At 34.8% G+C, this 18871-nt stretch overlaps 1 pseudogene; it reads right to left on the bottom strand.

The window, feature by feature from the left end:
- LOC101622238 overlaps positions 1 to 18871 on the bottom strand; it is a 149357-nt pseudogene that overhangs the window by 85826 nt on the left and 44660 nt on the right.

The following is an 18871-nucleotide window of genomic DNA, read 5'->3' as shown; positions in this document are numbered from 1 at the left end:
TAACGTACACAGTTTGTTCAAAAGTATTTATAAAAAAAGTATCAATGCTTGGCACAAAAACATTTTTCCTGCAATATGTGTACAAAATGTATTTATACTTCTTTAATTGTGCCATATTTATAAAGTAGGACTACCTAAGTGAAATGGAAGAAAATATTAAAAATACTTTGAATCACATTTTTCAAAATTTGCCAATATATATCACCTTTTATATCTCTTAAATTAGCACATTAACCTTCATGTCCATTTCCTCAGTAAAAAAAAGACTTCTATCTGACTTTCTTTCCACTTATTCCTTTGCAACATGCCTTCTTCGATAGGTGCCATCAGCATTTATTCATAATTTCCTAATTTAATAATAAAATGACACTTGAGATTACCTGATGTTCAGGTTTTCTCTTACCCATTGCCAACTACATATTTATATAGTGAAGGTAATAAAGCTTTTTGCTGGGTTTGATTGTTTCAGGGTAAATGGAGACAATCACTGCAGATACTTTATCTGAGTATGCCCACCCCCCACTTCATATATGCCACTAACCCAAAGTCATCAACCATATGCTTTCTCTATTTCATAAGGAGTGATCCACAATGGACACTCAACCACTTCAGGATCAAAGTAAAAACTATATTTCTCTACTAAATTCCATGTTGATAGAAAAGGAGTCACATTAACTTGTCCATGGCAGTAAGAAAAAAAAAATTGTTTTAGTATTTTTTTTTCCTCCTGACACATTCTTCAGCCAGCTGTAATATATTCTTACTTAATTCACAGATTTACTTTGACCCTTCTCCAAGGTTAGAATATAATATAAGCATCTCAACATTGCAGCAATTGCAGTGTCCTGGAGAAGATTATTTGTGATAAATGAAAGCTAAGCAGGGGTCACTAGAACTCAACAGAAGAAAACATATCATTTCTTCTGTCAAAATTGAAAAAGAGCCTTTATTTAAGTTACATAACTAAATCTGTGGTTGTTAACTATTCTTTAGCAGATAGTCGTTAGAACCATTTTTAAACTGTTACAATGATTTCAGCAAATGTTCATTCAAAATGCAGAAACTTTAGGTGTCTGTACTTCATTCTCTTACTCCTCCGCATCCCCCAGTCTCTGGTGTTGTTCAGTACTAACAGATTATAAAATGTTATTTTTGCACTTGCCTTCTGTGATTTGCCATCTGATTAAATAAATGGGTGAGTTAAGCCATTACTTTCAACTCATTTATACAGTCCAGACATTACTGTTCTTCACCAACAATCAGGAAAACCCTCACTCACTTCCATCTTGCAAAACTGAGCAGACAGAGTTCCCCTTATTCTTCTGTGTCCACATTCACAGGGAAGCAGAACAGAGACCCATAGCACTTTATTCTTGAAGATGAAAATGGTTCTGTGGCACTTAAGAGAAACTACAAGGAAACAGTCTCCCACAAGGGACTAACCTCCTTCTGATAGGAACTGTCATTTTGGGGGTTCCCAAAACTAACCTTGTATTTGATAATTTGTTAGTACTTACAGAAATCACTAAAAACTACTTTATTAAAATCAGATTAGAAAGTAATACTTAGGGTGAAATAAGTTGGACCCAGAGTAGAGATTCCTGTCCTTGCCTTGAGGAATCTGAACATGTTACTTTGCTGCCATCGATGAGTCTCTGAACATGGACTGTGCCAAACAGGGAAGTTTATCTAAACCTCAAATTGAAGTTTTTATTGAGACTCCTTCCCACAGACATGATTGATTGATGGGTTGATTACACACTAAGTGGATTTCAGGGCCCAGTCACTCAAGTGAGCCACAGCCCCTATTTCATGTTGTTGCTTTTTCTGGTGTAGCAAGACTCTCAACCTGAGACTATCCAGCCCCATCCCAAATCATAATGTGATACTAGCAGTAACTCCCCTGAAAATAAAGATGCTCCTATCAGAAATGACATTCCAAGGAATTAGCAATTACTTTATAGATACCAAGGTCAAAGGGCAAACTTCTTTTTACTTAAGGTTAAACTTATTTACCACACGTCTTTATTTTTTCATAAACCCTTAGTAGGAGGCATTTATCTCAATAATAAATACACTCATTATAGTTTTAACTATGCCCTTAAGCATTTTGAAGACCCAGAGAGACTTTTTAATAAAGTAGAATTAAGAAAGCTAGTTTACAATAAAATATTCATGGAGACAAGGATCAGAGAGTGTTAGTGTAAAGTACAGTCTGATGCCTGGTCAGAACCCCAAAACTTGGCATAACATGCTAGAACAAATGACACAGGCATTCTCTCTTGCACTGGCAGTAATAAGTACACTGCCATTAACATCAGTTGCTTGGGACAGAGCAGATACATTGACTGCCTTCTAGATGGAAAGAACACAAACAACAGCTGGCGTACAACATTTAGAGGAATTCTACAAAAGCACATACTACCCAACCCGCCAAATCATCCAATTGCCTAACTGTTAGAAAACTGCCATCATTTAAGTTAGACAGACAGTGTCTACTATTGAAATACAATATGTTAAGCTAGTAGTATCCACAGATACTTTAGTTTGACTTTGTTTATTGGTAGAAACAATGGAATCAAATTCCTATGGATGTATGGGAGGAAGACAAAAAATATTTATTATGAAAACTGCACAAAGGTCTGAAAGTTGAAAGATGAGAATTAATTTCTAAGCCCCACTCTGCCCTTTCTATTTTTTAACTTTGTACATTTACAGTGTGATTCAAAATAAAGGATACTTAGGGCAAGACTGGCTTATCCTCAGGAAGTTGTAGGACAATATCATAAAATACCACAGTTAATGATCTGAGTTGAAGTGTTTGCTCAGCTACTAACAAGCTGTGATTGGGACAAGCCAATTAAATGATCTGACTGTCACTTTAATTTTAACTCTAGAATAATATAAACACTTCCATAGAATAGGTGTGAGCCTTAAATGAGATAGCATATGGAAAAATAGTTAAATGTGTTTTTAAATATCATATTTTATTAGTCAAGCAGATTGGGAAAATAGATTTTTAATATTTTTCAATTTGAGAACATATATGTATATAGATAGATATTCAGATATCTATCTATCTATATATATATGTATCTGTATGTGTGCATATATATGTATAAATACACTTTCCACAGACAAATTTTACACAATACTTATTTTTTTAAATCAGTATTTCAATGTGCCCCATAAAATGGATATATAGTTACATTAGTTTAAAATAATCAGAAATATATATAATATTTGAGAGAGTCACAATATATATTAACATTGACGGTTCTGAAAGGTCCTACAAAAATGAACACTATGTAAGGCTATTGGATATAGAATTTCCCCAAACTATTTGAATAAAGACATTTTATTTTATTTTCTATATACTTAAGGAATTGAGACCCAAACTATTTAGGTTGACAATAATGGATAACATGGTATCGTGTTAAAATCTTAAACTCACAATGGAAATAATGACCCAAAGAATGCATTTGAGAATTCCATAAAGTGGGTTATTTATGTTTAAGATATGTAAAAACAAGCCCTTTGTCTTGAACATTCACATGTTTACCAATAAGGAAATGGGGAAAAGGTTACCCAGTACAAATCCTCCTTTTAAGAACAAGGTTCTAATCTGTACATCTAATCCATCACCTTGATTACCACTTCTCACCCTCCCTTAACCTAACTAAACTTAGACGTGCTTCCTTCCACATTGTCTCTTTCAGAAAAGGTGAATTAAATGACACATAGGGCCCTCCCTGGTGGCGCAGCGGGTTAAAGCACAGCACTGAGAATCTAAAGCCGCTTCCGCATGAGTTCGATTCCCGCCTGCCCCGGAAGGGACCATATGGCGTGGCAGACCTCTCCTGACCCGCCCGCTGCTCCCCTCAGCAGTGTACTTCGTCAATCTGCCTGTTCTGTTCCCCACTCTGTCTCTGGTGAAGCCTCTCGCCGCTCCTGAACCTCTGGCCTATACCCCAGTTCTGTATGCACAAATAAATAAATCTTAAAAAAAAAAAAAATGACACATACACACACACACACACACACACAAATCCCATCACCAGGTAAACTAGGTTCAGGACTATTTTGTGTGGAGAATATTACTACAAAGTAGCAGATGTACCAGGATTTTTTTCTTTTTGACTGCTTCTACCTTTCAGATGCCAGACTAGGCAAACTCATCTGAGAACAGAGAATCTTGGAAAGTAATTTCACTTTTCTTTACCCAACTTGAAACACATTAATCAGGGGGTTTTAATGATTAATCACCATTCTAGTAGTAGTTTCTAACACTGACCAGCCTAAACTCTAGCACAAAACAATAAAATGCTTGTTTCATCTACAAAATTAGTGTTAGCCTTTACGATAGATTAAGGGATTAGTGATTTAAAAAAATAATTAAAAATGAGTTGCACTGCCCAAATTAGGTAATAATCCTAGTGGCCTTTATGGTGGTGACTTTGTAAGTGACTTTCTAACATACTAGTTACAGAAATAAATGAACTTGAGCAAATTTTCACAACACAGACATATAAAAACATTTTATATATATTTCATATTCAAATAGAAAGCAAAAACTCAGCTACATTGCCACAAAAAAATAGTGAATAATATTGATTTTTGTTATAAAATATGTTGCCATTATTATTCCAGGATTTTTTCTTTCTATGTTCATCAAATTTCTTAGAAAAAAAAAGTAGAACTTCAGTAGTTAAAGGAAACAAAAAAAGGCATTTTTAAGTCTTAACTTTGGATTTGATAGAGTAAAAGAAGTCTAAAATATATCTATAAATAAAAAAAATGATGTAAGCAAACTATATGGTATTTATATTTTTTAAATATACCTTTACACATAAGATGCTCATCTTAAAATCCTCAATGATACTATATATTCAAGGAATGGAGACCCAAACTATTTAGGTTGACAATAATGAATGACATAACATTGTGTTAAAGTCTTAAACTCACAACTCCTTAAATCTAATCCCTTAAAATGACCTGGCTCTTCTGTCCTTGTTAATCTACTTCTGAGGCCATTCATCACATTTTAATAATTTGTTCTCTGGTCTCCATTAACTACAATGCAGACTCTCCAATAGCTGAGCTCTGTATTTCTTACACTGGTCTTAAACATCACTTAATGCATGCAGGTATAATGAGCAAAACTTTAAATGAAGAAAATTGTTTAGCTTATAAATTTTATAGCACCTCAGCTTATGGACCAGATTGCACATTAAAAATTAAATATACATAGCCTTCCTGGTGGTGCAGCGAGTTAGGGAGCAGCACTGGATGTTGGCTGCAGCCACTTCAGTGCACATTTGATCACATGGCAGCAGCAGACCTCTCCTGTCTTGTCTACTTCTCCCCTCAGCAGTGTACTCCATCAATATGCCTGTTCTGCTCCCCACTCTCTGGTGAATCCTCTCATTGCCCCTGTACCTCTGGCCTGTACCCCAGATCTATATGCATAAATATGTTAATTAATTTTAAAAAAAACAGGGATACAAAGTCCTGGGTTTAAAAAATAAAATAAAGTATATACTGCTGATGCTCCTTTCAGGGAAATTATATATTTTTTTGTAAACAGTGAAGTTCTTAAGTTTTAAGGAAACATCCCAGAATGGCAAAAAGGATACAGTCAGGAGTCAGATTGCTGAGTCTACACCCTGGCCTCATTAACCACACAGAAAATCCTAGACAAGTTATTTAACTTCTTTCTCTTTACTTCAGGCATGTCATCTGCAAAAGGGAACTATCAACTGTACTTACCTTGTAGGATTGTTGTGAATATTAAGAATCAGTGTACACAGGCATTAGGAGAGCACCTACTATGTAGAAAGTTTAATTTATGAGCTAGCTACCATTCATTATTACCCACCTTCAACATTTTCTAATGTATCACTAATTAGACTCTGTAGAATAAAAAAACACCAGATATAATAGTAATTCTCCACTAAGGTTGTGATAATTGCAATATTAGAAAATGCTGCTGCAATCTTTTTTTTTTTTTTACACTGCATTAACAGTTGCTAACACTAGCCATGCAAGGCATACCTGGAAGAGTATATTAGTAAAAGCACATTTAAAACATCTATTTTAAAATCAACATCAAGGTAGCAAATCTTCTGCATGGATTCCCAATAGCAAGATGCCCATGTACTGGGCTCAATGGAAGATGTCAGTTATTGCTTTACTTTCCTCATAAACAGGTTATCTGTCCCTTTCTGCTCCCGTTCCTTGTCAAACTGTCATATCTTTCTGTCAAGTTACATAAGGCAGAATGCAGTTGCCTTAATATGGGCTTTCTAGAACCCTGCTGAAGGATTCTGCATCTTTATGTAATGAACAAAATAACACTGAATTTACACTGTCAACTCATGCTAAGAACGCATATCAACTTATCTCCATAATGTGACCTGTATTTCATTTCATACTATCTCCCACTAATGCTCATTTAGGATTGCAGATTAATAAGCGTGTTCAATTAATGGTTTTGCATTTTTTCCAAATTAAATCTCCTTCCCACACTAATTTTATAATTCAATTAAAATAAGCCATTAAGTTGTCTTAGCATGATTTGTTCTTTATAAACCCCCTGCCACTTTTTCCCCATTTTCATTGTTTCAGTAGGCCTACTGCTGGAATGAAACTGAGTATAAAAAGAAAATGTTTCTTAAATTTCCTATATTAGTTTGCAGGGCTGCAGTAACAAAATACCACAAACTGAGTGGTTGAAACAATAGAAATTTCTTTATGTCACAGTTCTAGAAGATAGATGTCTGAGGTCAAAGGGTCAGCATGGTTGCTACCTTTTAAGGGCAGCAAAGAAAAATATTTTCTATGGCTTTCTTCTACCTTCTGGTAGTGTACTGGCAACCCTTGGCATCCCTTCAATTGCAGATGCATTGCCTGATGTCTGCCTTCATCTTACCATGATATTGTCCCTGTGCACATGCCTTTGTGTCCCCATTTCCCTTTTAAGTAAACACCAGACATTTTGGACTTAGCAGTCCACTGAACTTCAATGTGATCATATCTTAAATAATTGCACCTGCAGCAACTGAACTTCCAAATATGGCCACAGTCTGAGGGGGAGGTACGATTTCAATATATGAACTGAAGTGGGTGGGAGTAGGGAAGCACACAATTCAGCTCATACCAGTATTAGAAAAATTCAAAATTTTCTTAGATACATGCTACTTTTAAGAAAATCCTTTGGTCCAACCTTCTAACCTTATAGAACATGCATATGCAAAGAACATGCTAGATTCCTTGACTGCAACATACTGGTTGACTTGAAACAATGCATTTGACACAACAGTCAAGTATGTTTGCATTTCCAATAGGAAGAAAAGGAAAGTAATAACAGAGCCGGTCCTCTTTTACTTTGTACATTTTCCCTAACTATTCTCAGAGAATCTGCAGGCAACATAATGAAGGAATGCATAAGTAAGGCTTTCAAACATATTTGCATGATCTTACATGACTCGCAAATAACAACCTAGCACACAGATAATTATGTCAAGTATTAGTATAGGGGCCATAATTTAAAGGTTAAGTTTGCAGGCTTTGGGTTCAGAACACAGGCTCTGGGTTCAGAATCCTCTTTTTATCTAGTAATTTGTCCAGAGACATATTTGTATACCTCAATCATGCAAATAATAATGTTCAACTTATAGACTTGAAAGGATTAATAATTTAACCAATAATGCATTGTTTAGAATAGTGTCTAGTACATGACACGTGCTCAGGAAAATTAAGCTATTATTAATTTAAAAATGATGGCACTGAGGATTAGAAATACAAAATGACTTCTCCAAAATAATGCCATTGTTCAGTGATGAGACCTATCCTCCCCATTCCCAGAACTTCTAAGATTTTCCATGTAACCAGAAAGTATTCCAGAAGCATTTCATTTTTAATGTATATAAATATTTAATTTGAAATCATGGAAATAATTGAGGGTGCTGGCATAAGTATAGAACACTAAGCAGTACTGGTGCATTCTCAAGAAATCCCTACTGTTGGACTGCCCTCACAAAGAATTAGCGTCAATTCCTATCAAAACCCCATCAATTACCACTTTGATGTGAGGTGTTGGAATAGTTGGGTTTGCTGGGCCAAGAAAAACTAAGGCCCTAGTACACTAGACATACACAAAGCTACACTTTTCCATCCCTCATGTGTCTTTTTTTTATTTCAAACAAGAAAATTTGTTATTATCATTATTATTAGTCCCTAATTCCCTGTCTTTCATATCTCTACGAAATGTCTTAATCCCTAAGACCAATTTCATAGTATTACTCTGTTGTTCTTTAAGAATAAGTTGCATTATTTTTTTCAAACCATCTGAGAAACTTTCCATTATCTCCATTATATGACAGATGGGCCCTGTCCTGTTTTCCTTCAAGACAGAATCTTCCTACAGCATAATAACACTGTGAATGACATTATTATCAAGGATTTACTGATCTCTACCACACTAAGGGTAATATATATATATATATATATATATATATATATATATATAGGCATTTGCAATACTTTGTACACACACTGGTGCATAAATATTTACTGACCAACTGGAAGATTAGCAGAAGAATGACTGACTGACTGACTGACTGACTGACTGACTGACTGACTGACTGGATGAATAAAAGAGACATGAAGATCTTATCCAACTTATCCAATGATTAAGCTCATTATATAATCTAATTTGACTTGTGATCAGAAGATGAAATCAGTGATAAGGAGAAATTTTGTAACTTTGTGTGCTATATTAATCAGCTAATGAAGCTTCAAGTTGTTCTGCCTATATCCATAGAGTTAAAAAAGAGAAAATTTCACCACCAGCTATCTAGAATGATTTGCATGTGTTCAAATCTTAAAAGTATTCCCTTTGATTCCTTTAATCAATAGCTATTTTAGAAAGCTCTTCATTATTTCTTAATTGTCCAAATTCATTTTCTTCATTTTTTTTCTTATTAGAGGGAGATTTTTCAAATGAGTTAAGTAGATGAGCAATTTTAGAATCATTATTAACTCCAAGCGTATCTCTACATTATTAGCATGTCTCTTCTCTCTCGAGGACCAGATTCTTTACTCTATTTTAAAGGCCATCTGGTTCATTTTAAAGATTTCTTTCTTCTCATACATCCCAAATAAGGCAACTTTACCCAATGCTAAGAGCAATCCATGTTTACAATAACCCTAGTCCAAGATTCTTTACCTCATCTCTAGTTTGGGTTGCACATGCAAGTAATTCCCTATTATATTATCAAGTTAAAACATATGTTAGCGATATACACCTAGATTTAATCCATCCCAACAAAATTAACTGGTAAAGTCATAACCAGGACATACAACCTATTTTTATAATATTTGCACACATGGTTGTATTAGTATATACTGACCAACTGGAAGATTATCAGAAGAAAGACTGAATAACTGGATGACTAAAAAAAAAAGACATGAAGATCTCATCCAAATTATTATCCAACAATTAAGCTCATTATATAATCGAATTTGACTTGTGACCAGAGAAAGGGAAGATGTAGTCAGTGATAAGGAGATTAATATTTTAACTTAAAGTATATTAAAAGTTAAAAATGCATATTCACTAACTCCAACAATCCCATTGCTGGCATCTGTATCACAGAAATAAAAACACCATGTATCTCAACACAGATTGTTGTGGCAAAAGTAGAAAAAATTGAATGCTCATCAATAAAAGTGTGTTTTAAAATTTATGGCACATCAATGTCATGGCGAATATGCAGCTGTTTCTTTGTGATTACATAAGCATAGGGAGATGTAAGATTACTCAGCAGGTTCTTACTGTGAAAGGGAGAGAAAGAAGAGAGGCAAAATGGGAGGTGGAAGATAAATAGAAGTATTCATGGAAAAACAATGTACAAAATCTAATTCAATTTATGTAAAATTGCATAGCGCATATGACTAAGAATAAAGACAAAATATCAACATATTTTGAGGGCAATAGAACTATAAGCTTTTATACTCTTAAATTGTATTCACTATTAATTACTTATATTAAATTTATTAACTTGAATTTTTATCAATGGATTATAGTTTTTATCATTTGAGAAGTATTAAAGTTATTTTCATTATGACCACTCTTGTTTTTCATTGTGATATTGACAGAAAGGAGAGAGAAAGAGGAAGACAGAGAGAGAATGGATCAGTTCTCAGTAACTATGTACTCATACATCAGAACTGAAATCTATCCACTGGATAAAGAAAGGTTATAGGTATACCACCAGGTTATAATCAACCACTTGACAGAGTTGGTAACCTATCACTTACATTCTTAAAAAAAAAAAAAAAAAACACACACACACACAATATTTGCTTATTTCAATTTTTAACCCACATTCAAGACCTAGCTAATGTCATTCCTAATTAACTGGGTGACTCCCTATTTCCCCAAGTGTTTGATTTCCTAGGAAGTCTTCAAAATTCTTTCATAAAATCTCTCTTAAATTGACATCATGATAGCTCATTTGCTAGATGAAATATAATCTTGTGCAGGAGACTTGAACTCCTACTTTATCTTGTATATGACTCAGAATGTATCAGTGTTCCTTTTTAAATTCAATGGGATTTCTACAGTGAGAGATGAAAAATTATCAAAATCTAAGGATAATACATGAGAACAATAAAACTGAACAGTGCAATGCAGACTCCTGAAAGATATTTTGTGTTGTTTTTCTCTCCCATCACATGATGATGGGAGAAAAAAACAACTTGTGAAATAGACACAATGACTCTGCTTTCATTTAAAATATATCTATATTTTCACCAACACAAAATTGAAAAATAAAATAAAATTCAGAAAACATTGTAATTGCTTTGGTAAATAACCAAAGCATTGTAATTGCTTTTGGTAAATAAGTTGTTAAGAAATTGGAACGATCAAAAGATTCAAGTACTAGTACAGATAATAAAGAATAAATTAATCCAGGTACAAATTCAAGACCAGTATCAGCATCATATATCTTTTTAATTGTCTTTCCCCTAAGGGACTTGATGTTTTGCAAAATTTGCTCTAAGAAACAGATGAATTAATAAAATAAAATCTAATTATTATTATTGTTTTTTAATTCTCAATGAATCAATGACATGTGTAATTACCAACCACAGCTACTGATCAAGATGAGAAAACCCATGTATTTGAAACAATTTATTCAATAGCACATAATTTCTTATCATGGAACAATGTATAATTTCTATTTACTTTTTAGATGCATGGAAACAAGTGAAGATACAACCCAGAGTTCACAGTGCACTCTGACCTCTGCTTCAGGCCAGTGTCCCTTAGTCAAAGAACACATAGGAATGAAAAATCTACTTTATTTTCATTTAAATTTTGTTTTTTTAAAAAAGTCAAATGACCGGGCGGGGGGGGGGGGAGTCTCAGGATTACTTTACAAAAGGTGACCCATGAAAATATAACCATTAAACCTGTGCCGAGCACAGGAAGACACATGGACATGAGCAATCAGCTCTCAGCTCTTGCAATTTCACGTACAAAGATTCAAGTAATGGATGAAAGAGAGTAAACATAATAGCAGAAGGAAAATAATATTTCTTTAAACCCTCTAAAATAGTTTTTTTTTTTTTTTTGTACTCTGGAAAGATAAATGCAGATATGTGCACAGTGTGTGAAGACTAGCATGAGATGATCAAGTCAAACAAATCCTTTTGAAAGCATCTGATCTCATGGAAGATGCAGTAAAGGATAACCATTCTAAAGTTTTCCCAGCAATGGAAATCTTTTGCACAGGTCAAAAACAAAGTTAATAAAACTTGAGATTTCAACTTAGAGAATCATACAAATGCTGTGATTTTTTAAATTTGTTTTAAAGGGCATGAAAGTAAAAAAAAAATGTCCATTTTGATCATCCAGAAACCATAAATATTTCAAAGAAGACAACTATATCAGCAATTTCAGTCCCATTAAGGATTTAATATATGAGGTGAGAATGAAGCTTTCTTACTAAGCTGCCTTTCTCTTACAAAGTAGGCCATTCTATAGGGATGTCTTTTGGATTCTAATAGTGAATAATTAGAATTAAACTACAAAGCATATTTTTGCAATGTTCAGTATACTTTAGATTGTAGGCTTGTGCTTAGTGGCCCATTTTCAAAGCTCATGAATCCCTAGAGGAATAACCCTGACATTAGTCTGAATCAACAAAATTGACTGGCCCCTGAAAGCAAAGACTACAGCTCCAAATTATAATAAAACATTCTTGTAGAGACTCACCATATTGACAGTGGGGTCCCTGGAAACCCTCTGAGCACCGGCACCGCTGGGCTTCACCATCCAAGCACCTCCTTCCATTGAAACAAGGTCCCATTGCTGAGACAGCTAAAAGGGGGAGGGTGAGAGAATGGAGTTGAAGAAAAGAAAGGAAATTATCAATGTTAGCACATAGCTAGTGTAAATATAATCTAGAAATTTCCATCAGTCCTCTATAACAAGGGTAAGCCATGTTGTCCTAAGTGAAGGCCTTGCTATACAAAACCTTGTAGAAGTCTAAGTAGAAGCATCTGCATCACCTGAAAGCTTATAAAAATACAGAATCTCAAAGCCCACCACAGACCTACCAACCCACTGAATTAGAATCCACATTTTAACAAGGTACTATACTAGGTGATGTGTTCTCACATTCAAGTTTGAGTAATTCTCATCTACAAGAACTCCCTGGATAAGGTGATCAGGTGGCCAAAATAATCTAAAATCAAGCAAGAAACACTAATACTTACCAGGGGCAAAGACTGTGATAAGAGTCATACAACAACACAAAGAATTCATCTCCTGTTCTTTATTCCCCAGGTGTTTATAAGATAGGTGAAACAAGATTGCAAACAAATGTTTTCACTGAGCTAGCCAGCTTCAGTGGCCCAGCACTGCATGCAAATAAATACATAGGAATTTGATGCCACTATACACAATGCCTGCTTAACATGGGAAGCCGGAAGCAACATTACTAAGATAGTTGGAGAACAATGAGCACAGTGGGGAGGGAGGCAGACTGCTGTCAAACTCTTCAAGGTACAGGGTAGCAGGGGAGATGAATTGTGCTCGGCGCTACATTGATTGCAACATGCCAGAGCATTTTAAGTGACTTGGTAATAACCATAAACACATAAGGAAAGAGGTTGCTCAATGGAGTTGTTTCTCCTGGCATGTATGAACTATATAATGTTACTAGATCTGTTACTTGAGTGCTGTCAAACATATTCCAAAGATGTTGAAATGCCCTCATCAGAGGTTTGTAAAAGGCCTGCAGACCTCATCTTAAAAAGTAAATGGCCTCCGGAGTTCTGCAATTAATCATGACAAGCACAAGTTGAGAAATCCCATTTAGATTTAGTACGGTGATTTCCCTCCAGACTTTTGAATCAACTGTGGATTACAAATTTGATGATATGGAAGGGACAAACAGGAAAGGGGGATGGAAGTCAAGGTGTAACTTGTCTGGCTTCAAATAAGCTGTCTTAAAAAAAGAGAGACAAAATATAAAGCAGCAGTTCTATGGCCCTGAGTGTTGACCTATCATTAGAAACACTTAACAGAAAGGCTTTTTGTGCATTTTTGAACATGTCATGTGTGAATGTTCAGTCCAGAGAAAGGCTTTGAATCCTAGGTAATTCTAACCACACCTAAAACCTGGCAGGCATGATATGATTGAAGGCCCAGACACAGCAAAGTCATTAGTTGTAGTGACAGAGAGTTAGACAGAAAGAATTATAACTTACAGTGTAGGCATCCAGGCTCCTCTGCCTGCTGGCGCCAACCAGGACAGCACTTGAAGAAGGTATGCTGTTCCACGCTGTATGTCTGTCTGTAGATGGTGTAGTACCTGGTTCTAAGAAACACAGCACCTACATCAGAAATATTTCCCCTAAAGCAAAGCTAGCATCTTAACCTTATCACAAAATTCCTCCTCCAATCCAAACCCTGACATCTATACATACACACTCTCTCTCTCTCTCTCTCTCTCTCTCTCACACACACACACACACACACACACTCTCTCTCTCAAACACACACACACACACACACACACACAAACTACATAAGCAATCAGATTCCACATAGATAGGTATTGATAGCAGGAACCTCCATTTTCTATGTGTAAATATGCTCAGGATCATTCCAACTATAAAGAAAGATACACAAAATTATAAAGAGGAATGGAATCTTGAAGGATAATGAAGTACATACTCTTCAATTTCAACTGAAGTGCCTCCATGTAATGATCTCATCACAAATTGCACTCACACATGGTAATAGCACCCACAAGGGGGCAACAGTGGGATACTTGGGTTGGAGGGTGAAAAATTCTCAACACTTGGTTTGTAACAGATATAAATAGATATTAAGTATATCTCTAGCATTAAACATTCATGGGAAAGGAGAATTACTAAAAAGAAAAATGTTTAAACAACTCCTTTTGGGTTAATAATGAACAAAAGCTTAAAAACATTGCACAATATTTATTGGAACCTCAGAATTACTTATAACACTGAACATCCCTACACAAACTACTTTCCTTTCTATCAAAATCAATATCAGATTTATTCTTTATACTGAAAAAATATAATATATTCTCTCCTCTCTATTCTTTATAACCCCAGATCAAATTTCAAAGGCAATTTCATGTTCCATTTCCTCCAATTTTATTTTTTTTTTACCATGTACATCTATACTGTTCTTACTCATTTCTCAAAGACAGGACTGATTGGCTGTACTATTTATTACTGACAATTAGACACCATCTTGAAGTGTAACCTACTACAGTGTGTTTAACTCTCTTGTCACAAATAAATACAGGTTTGCAATATTTTTAAGGATTTTTTTTTTTTAATGAATACAAGAGCTGGGGTATAGGTCAGAGGTGTGGAGAGTGAGGTGGTGGTGGTGAGCAAATTTACCAGAGACAGAGTAGGGACAAGAATAGGCAGACTGACTGAACTACACTGCTGAGAGGAGCTATGGGGGGTAACAGGAGTGGTCTGCTGTGCCATGGCGGTCAGCTTCCTGACAGGGATTGAATTTGTTGTGGCTGCCTATAGCTTGATAGTGCTGACACTTAACCCACTGTGCCACCAAGGAGGCTTTAGGTTTATATACTTATAAATAAGAAAAGGGAAGACAAAGATGGCCAAGATGCCAAATATCTCTTGATGTTGCCTCAACTCCAAATAAATGCCATAAATGTTTGCTGCAAAAAGGAATATATAAGGTTACTAAAGTTTAAAGAATGAAAATATAGGATATTTCCCTTATTCATACGTGCTTCCCCTAATCCGAATGTTTGTATAGTACTAGATTTTCTTTGATTCAATCTAATATGAACAATGATTAAACCTCAAGGGGAAAGTACAAGAAATCTAATGAAAAGGTGTTGAGCTATGATGCTTTGGTGGTGGGTGTGATGTGATGACATGAATTTTAAGAGTTATGATCCTACACTGCTGAATCATACGCTATATTTTAAACCAACATTATTCCATAAAATATGCTATCATATAAAGAAAAGTCATTTCTAAAAAAAGAATTCTAATGAAAAACATGTCCAGTACCTACTATGTACCAAGCCTGTGCCACATGTTAATTACATTGACACACAGTAAAACAAAGAAAGGGGTTAGATAAAATCAAACCAGTAATAAAGCCTGGAACTATGCCTGTACACTTGAGGCTATCAGAGGAAGAAGGCGTGTAAGAGACAAACACAGGGAGGGGGGTCAAATAGAATGAGGTGACTCAATTAGAGGTGACTCAGTGGTAGGGGTGGTGTGGTAATTTGTGTATAAAAGTTGTGACTCTATACCTCCAACCACACTATGCTGTAAACCAATGCTATTTGAAAAGAAAAAATAATAATAATAATAATAAATATGTTTTCAGTTAATCCTTATAATATGCATGCAAGATCTATTTTCTAACTTTACAGACTAAGACATGGAGAAATGTAGGGACACTGCCTTCATTCACACAGCTATTAAGATCCAAGGACATTTTTTCTGATTTAAGCTTTATTTGAAGATTCTGACTATAGACCAATAAGACTATCCATCTGAAGGTTAAATACATACATGCACTTATGATGTGCATGTGAGTATAGGCAAGTATAATTGATTTTATTTAATAACTTTATTTACCATTTAATCTACATTATCAGTGTTCTGCTATTTCTTTACAAAGGCAAACCCAGTTACTTAAAAATGTAGCATCTTGGCCCTCCCTAGTGGTGCAACCGGTTAAAGCACAACACTGAGAAGTTAAACCACTTCAGCATGAGTCTGATCCCCACCCCGGAGGTGATCCACATGGTGCAGCAGACCTCTTCTGCTATGCCCACTGCTCCCCTCAGCAGTGTACTTCATCAATCAGCCTGTTCTGCTCCCCAGTCTGTCTCTGGTGAATCTTCTCACTGCCCCTGTACCTCTGGTCTGTACCCCAGTTCTGTATGCATAAATAAATAAATCTTAAAAAAAAATGTACCACCTTCCCTTTGGCAATAATAACATTTTCCCCCTAAACTTAAAACTATCCTTTTTTCACTTTATACTTATTCTAGAGTCAGTTGATTCATTTGCATAAATTTACACATTATCAATGATGTATACTAAGTATACTTATATATTCTATAAAACAATTGTTTTATAACAAATAATCTCTATGAAGCCTTGAGTCACAGAAACTTGTTTTTTCTCACACCTTCTAGCCTGCTGAGTTAGTCCTAATTAAAAGACCATAATAAACATACCCAAACTCTAGGTTTCAACATGTTACAAGAGGATGAAGGGTAAGGCAGATGCTACTTCACAAATGGAGCTACCCTAGTTCATGTTATGTGAAATCTACCTAACAGGACAATTATCTCTTGGCCCTGTCAATATTCTGATCTTCCAGCTATCAAAAGTCTATCATGTCATCAGGTAAAATTAGTGGCATCTAATCCAAAAGAACTCACCCCTAAATAAAATCTAATGTAAAGCTAGAGTAACATGTTGTCTTTGAAGAAAATATGTAACTCTGTAAATTGCTGGTAAGCATAATATATGTTCATTTACTTAATTATAGGTTATCTTCTAAAATTTCTGGGATAAAATATTTCATGCAGTTGAGACTTTTGGCTTTGATTTTTAGTAATCACAAAGAGCAGCAGAAACACATACCTTCTTACGTAACCCACGCACCATCCTGAGCCAGTACAGCCCTGTTTCCAGAGCTTGACAGTTTGCGTGAACGCCCGCACACATGGATGTGGAAGCCCCACCACAGTCAGTTGCTGTTCTTTGCAAACATTTGGCCTTGAAAAAAAAAAAAAGAGTAAAACACAATAAAAAAAATAGGCTGTTTTTTCTATTTTATCCATAAATCATTTATTTTTCCATTTTCCACAAGAAGCTCGTGGTGATTTAATGAAAATCCATTAAGTAAGTGATAAAAATACAAGCCAAAAAATAATAATCTGGTCCAGGAAAAAGAAAAATAATATTTTTTTTAAAATAAGGAGTTAGAAGACAATATCAAAGTCATCGGTTTCTCTGTGCTTAGAAAATTGAACTATAATACAAAGCAAGTTCTGAGTTCTTTCATAGCCAACAGAAACAGAATTACTTGATTCTCTGTTTCTTTGGAGAAAATGTAGACTGACTTATCATAAAAGCTAAATATTTTCTGGAAATTGTTCCCGGACATTATTGGCTCATAATTTTCACATATAATGCTTATCTAATACAAATATTTTACAACCAGTACAATTATATTAATATTTCCTTATATAAAGTTTATACAAATGTACAGTTTTACTAAGCACATTAATTGTCAGTTTTAAATGTGTGGGGCAAGCCAACACCGACAATCTGGACTATCTGAAATTTTTTTTATAAACTTTTATAATTTCAAGAGTGATTCACTTAATGATTAGTCTATCATATTTTTTTAATGAAAGCAATGCTAATTATAAAAGCAAGTTGCTCCAAACACTCACACTTTCCATGCATTCATTCTTTTATGTGCATGACCACAGAATTCAATCACTCATGTTCTTATCTTTGAGAAATTTAGAATCAATCTGGCTTATTCTCCATATTTATAACCTGTTGAAAACAGAAATCATTTCTCATTCAAGAGTTGTAGTGCTCCCTAAATAAATCTGTGAACTTTCCAGTGACACCATGATAATAATGATAAAAATAGTAATTCTATACTAACACTGGTTACATCACTCTATAGCTTGCAGTACCACTTTGGGATCACTTCTTTCTATGGGGCTTATTAAATCTCACCATCTGATTTCACTTACAGCCCAATTCTCACTTCTTGATATATTTTTGAAAGGTGATGTTTGGGGATGTTAACTTCACCTAAATTGAATAAAATTCATGTCGAACTTATTATTTATGAGTTTGCATAGCACATTTTTAATGTTTTAGGTAAATATTATAATTAGCATATATGAATAATGCACATAAGTTGGGAATCTATAAATACTGAAAGATGTGTATACTATGTCTAAAGGAAACATTAGATTTTAAATATTTCACATTAGGGCCTTAGCAAACTGTCTATACCTACACCTTTCATATAAGTTTACATGTGTTTTTTTTTCTTTTGTGTGAAAAAAAAAATAGAGCCAGTTAGAATAAGCTCACTGTAACTTTGTACATCCTCCAGCCTTCAACCATTTTGACTTAGTCTTCCTCTATCACCCCCTCCTTCTATCCATCTATACATCAATCCACCCACCTATGCATTAGTCTGCCCATCTATCCCTTTATTCATCTCTACATCAGATGCTTAATAGCACTTTCATGTGCCAGAACC

This window comes from Condylura cristata, unplaced genomic scaffold (genome assembly GCF_000260355.1).
Source record: "Condylura cristata isolate star-nosed mole 26May11 unplaced genomic scaffold, ConCri1.0 scaffold00003, whole genome shotgun sequence".
NCBI classification, from domain to species: domain Eukaryota; kingdom Metazoa; phylum Chordata; class Mammalia; order Eulipotyphla; family Talpidae; genus Condylura; species Condylura cristata.
This window is presented reverse-complemented; position numbering and strand designations above follow the sequence as displayed.